The 5000-nt window shown below is 40.0% G+C and overlaps 1 pseudogene; it reads right to left on the bottom strand.

The window, feature by feature from the left end:
• Positions 1-444: 444 nt before the first annotated feature.
• Positions 445-5000, bottom strand: part of LOC125036616 — an 8040-nt pseudogene continuing 3484 nt past the window's right edge.

The following is a 5000-nucleotide window of genomic DNA, read 5'->3' as shown; positions in this document are numbered from 1 at the left end:
AGGTGTTATTTGAATGTGTAAAATACATCCATATCATCTAGTTTCAACATGAGATGAGATGAATGGCAGAACATGACTGAGTTACATGACTCAACGTTTGCTTTCCCAGGCAACAGTGCTTGGGCGCATTTGATGTAACGTAAAGAAAACCGTCCGATTTTCGGAAAAGGCCTACACACACAAAAAAAAAAAAAAAAAAAGTTTTATTAAGAATGGTATAAAACTCACAATGTAAAACTAGATTTAATTGAAAATGAGACTACAGTTTCGGAATCCACCTGGATTCCATCTTCATTAAGAATATGAAAATCTCGTAAAAAAACAAAAAAGCATAGCATAATCATAAATGACAGTAAAAGTGAGTAATATTGGCTAATATTACAGAACAGTATATGGAAAGAACAGTAAAACTTTCGCGAAAATACGAAGGTAAAAAAAGGAACATAAGAAAAAACATCTTTATTGAAACCAGAATCGAACAGAGTGGTTTTTTCATTAAATTAGCATTTGTGTGAGTGTTGGGCCTTTCACATGCACCGACAGAGGCATGGCGGCTGCATTGGCCTTTGAATGAAGGGAAGTTTCTATCACCGCCACTATTGTTGTTTAATTTCCAAGGTCAATCTCTTTTTTTTCCTCTATCTCTCGTTCTTCATTTGTTTTCTTGAATTTTGTAACTTGGACTGTAAACAACAACAACAAAAAAATGTATAAGTAACAATAAAGGTTGATTAAGATTTGTGGTTTAATTTGGCGGTAATACAGTAATTGAAAGAGCTTAGTGTTTTTCTAAAGAGACATCAATCATTGAAACAAATCAGTCTAATTTCTGATAAATTCCGCCATGTAATTGGTCATATTTTCCTTTGTTTTTCCCCATTCCCTCTATTTTTCTATAATCATTATAAAGATTAATTTGTTTCGAATCTGAAAATCATTAATGAAGACTTACATTAGTATGAATAGCAAGAACGCCGTCGTAGTCACTTGTAAGGCCTTCAATGTAGGCTCTTCCGTCGCCGCCGAAAGTCACGCTCTTGCCCGTACAGGAGCCTCCGTCCTTGGATCCGGAGATGACGTTACAGTACGTACCCGCAGGGAGGCAAGTCTGGAAATATATACGGATCAGGAATTTGTTTTGCCGTGTTATTTTCATTCTTGTAATCTGTGGCACTAAATCTATGAAGTGAAGCTTAACATGATGATGCTGAAGTCACTGACCTAGAGCGTCTCCTTCAGATCCCATCCGTTGTTATTGATAGCCATGAAGCCCTTGTCACCTCTGCAGAAGGCGATCTGGTTGCTGCCGTTGCCCCCCCAGTCGTTCATGTCCGTACCTGTTGGCAGTTCGCAATGCCTAGTGACAGATTTATGAAACAATTCATAAATAAATTCATAAGACATATGTATGTCTGAGTCAGGTTTTTTTTTTTTTTTTTTTTTTTTTTTTTTTTTTTTTTTTTTTTAAGAAGTGGCGATATATTATATGTACTTGTCAGAAAAAAATGTAGTGTATCATCATTTTCAAAGTCGGCCGTAAGCCCTGCATTTTCGAACTCACCATGGGCAACATTACGGAACTCCACCATGTTGAAGATCTGCCGTTCCCGCAGCTGCCATCAGCGTTGAAGCTCGGGCTGATGATGTTGAAGCTGCCGTCGTGAGGAGGTCCAACCCAATCGTTCTTATCCTTTCCCGTCTCCCACCACTGGTCCCAGTAGTACGACGACATCACGCGGGTGAACCCATAAGGTCAAGCCAGCATGAATGCATTAGCCATCTGCAGGTAGATATCTTCCCTTCGTAACGCTATAACGGCAGGATTAAGAAATGTAGCAAACAATTTTTCATGGTGTTCAGATGCAAAGCGTGTTTGCCTATGTTCTTAGTGTTCTAAATACGTCTAGATATTGGCAGAAGTCTGACTTCTCCAAAAGAAAATACGTCACATTACATACTCTTAACAGGATGAAAACGAGAGCCAGAGATTTTCAATCACACGCTAACGAACTCACCTTGTACCATCTAGAGACGCGGAAGGTGAGGATCATGTCTCCGCCGGCGCCGTGGCCTCGCTGATTGTCGCGGTTATCGATGAACACCACGGAGTTATCCCTGTGCAACATGCCCCAGCCTTCGTGGAAGTTGCTGAACCACCGGAGGTCATTGTTACGGCGGAAGGCCTCGCCCAAGTACTTGCCTGTGTATTCCGTTCCCTTGATGGGCTCGCCACCTGCCGTCGACGAATAGTGTAACATATTAGTGGTGGTGGTGATAATAATTCCACGTATTTTCGTATTAAGCCATAAGAAAAAGACTCGTATCCTATATTTCTTAGCTATAATTACTATAACATCTACAAATTAAAGAAACGTATAAAGTTAGACTGGTCTGATAATATTGCACTATAAAAAGGGAAAGTATGGGATATACTCCCCCAAGTCGATCACCTCCTGGTAAATTAATGATCGGGAACCCACCGGGAAATGAGCAGTGTTGAGGTCGTTTAGACGATCAAAGATGACCTAAGGAAAAAAAACATTATTAATTCCTGACGGCAGCATCAAAGCCTCAAAATGGTTTGCAGCGTTTTCAGATACGTATCTCCAATAGAACGAGCTGGATTACGTTGTTTTGGAACGTGATGTGCCAAAGTTAATATGCGAGGTCTTTTTATGCGCTTCCATCTTCTCACCTTCATGTCCCCGAGCCACATGTGCTTGCTGGCGTCGATGCGGAAGCCAGCGACGCCCCAGCTTATTAGCGTGTTCTTGAAGTCCACGATTTCCCCCCGGACGTACTCACTGCCTTCAAGTCGTTCAGTCCCACCAGCTTACAGTTACGAACCTTGGTGACGTGTTGCATGTAAGAGAATGGTTAGGAGGTGTGAACAGCTAATATATCAATGTAAAGGTTGAAGTGCGTCTTAGTAGTAACATAACAAAAAACATTAGCATTGACAATTATAAAAGATATATCTTAATATGACTTTCTGGAAGACGTGTTTATAATGCGACCTTCATTTGTCATATTCAAAGAAATACATAAAATAATTTTATATCTCTTCAAAGCCTTAAGAATATAGCACCACTGTACGTCGTTACTCTATATCCTTATCCAAATATTGAGAAAATAGGAATGATCACTAAAAATTATAGATATATGTTTTATTTACCTGGTAGAGGTCACCGTAGTTTTCAATGTTCCCTGAGCAAGTGTGGCAGTTGCCGTCGTTGAAGTCGAAAGCGGAGTAAGGAACACCTGGGTAGGACCGTACGCCCGAGTCGAAGGAGGACCCCCCCGTGGCTCCTGTGCCTAGAGGCCATCCGCCTGTCATATGGTTGATCACCGCATCCACGTAGATCCTGAAGAAAAACATTAAGCCAGTGTCAACATAGACACTACTATACACACATTTTTTAACGTAGTGTGATGTTTCTTATATCAGTATATCTTACTTATGATTTTCCTTTGTTGAAACGAGGTTGGCTACATATCTTAGAATACAATTACAAATTCTGGATCAAAGCTTTATTATTATCTTTTTTTTTTAGAAACCTACGCGACTACATTTTATAACTTTGTAGGCTGCACACAGTTCTGTCGTATCTTGTCCTGCCGTAAGGCGGATGTTGTTGTTGCTTGCAATAAGCATTTAGATTTGATAAAAAGGATCTTACTGTTAGTGTAATTATTTATCCAAAAATATAATCAACATCAGTTACCTCTGTAATTGCACAATAACCTCTGGCTAAGAAACTTGGCAATGGTATTATATCACGACACGGTATTTCATTTGCAATTAAGAGAAACGCAGGGCCGTTATTACAGTCTGAGACTACTTAACATGCCTTCAGCAATCCTTACCTCACCCCCACGTTGTTGCATCGTGTTATCATATCCCTGAAAGCGTTTTCGTCGCCAGAACGAGAGGCGATCTTGTAGGACACCGGCTGGTACCTCTCCCACCACGGCCTCTGTGTCGCCCTGGTACACGACCGCGCACTCGGTCGGCAGCGATACCTTTTGGAGGAGGAGAGTATCGTGATCACTAAGGCATGACGTGTTATTTCGAAGTAAGGTTTTAAAAGTAAAGATAAGAGACTAAATAAGAACAATGCATTCACAAGCAGAATCAGATGAGTTGAATTTTGAGGGACTGTGTAATAGGTCCTCATTTTCAAAGCAATCCAATTTTCCCGATCAAGGAATTGATTGTAATCAAAACGTAATACAGTAGGAACAATTATCAGCTACGAAATAAGCAATAAGTCAAATAAAATCATTCGACTACGTACAATAAGTCACTATTGCATCCGTCTTGGCACTGTACCTGAACGGCTCCGTAACCTCGGGGAGCTAGGAAATTTTCGCACTCATTAGCGATGTCAGCCCATTTCCATTCGAAGAGGTGGACGACCACCTACTAGTTAAGAACCATTAAGAGTAACAAGATTTGATTTTCTTTGCTTTTCTCTCTCTCTCTCTCTCTCTCTCTCTCTCTCTCTCTCTCTCTCTCTCTCTCTCTCTCTCTCTCTCTCTCTCTCTCTCTCTCTCTCATCCTCTAAAAAATCATTTCAGATACGACTCACTGTTTTATCTGACAAATATCATATCTACCTGTCGGTTGCCCCAGACGTTGGTGTTCCACTGCGTATGCACAAAAGCGACCAGCAATGTCAGACTTAACAATCTCAGGTGCGCCATCATTCCTAAGGACAAACTTTAAATCTATATCGTGACTTTATCATGTTGATATTTGTATCAGTATGTACCGAATGATATTGGTGATAAGTATTATGAGTATACTTTATAAATGGCTGAAGTGTCATATGAACTTGTGGAAAATACTGAAAAAATGAAACGTGGTTCCTCGAGATGATTTTGTAGAAAGTTATAAATTACTAAAGAATAAAAATATTACGATGTTACAAAATACATATATAGGGGGTACAAAATGCGATGAAGGACTACTTGCACAGACATTTTGATTATCGTTA

Source organism: Penaeus chinensis, chromosome 21, assembly GCF_019202785.1.
Source record: "Penaeus chinensis breed Huanghai No. 1 chromosome 21, ASM1920278v2, whole genome shotgun sequence".
Classification (NCBI taxonomy): Eukaryota; Metazoa; Arthropoda; class Malacostraca; order Decapoda; family Penaeidae; genus Penaeus; species Penaeus chinensis.
Note: the sequence above shows the minus strand (reverse complement) of the source record. Positions and strands in the feature narration are given on the sequence as shown.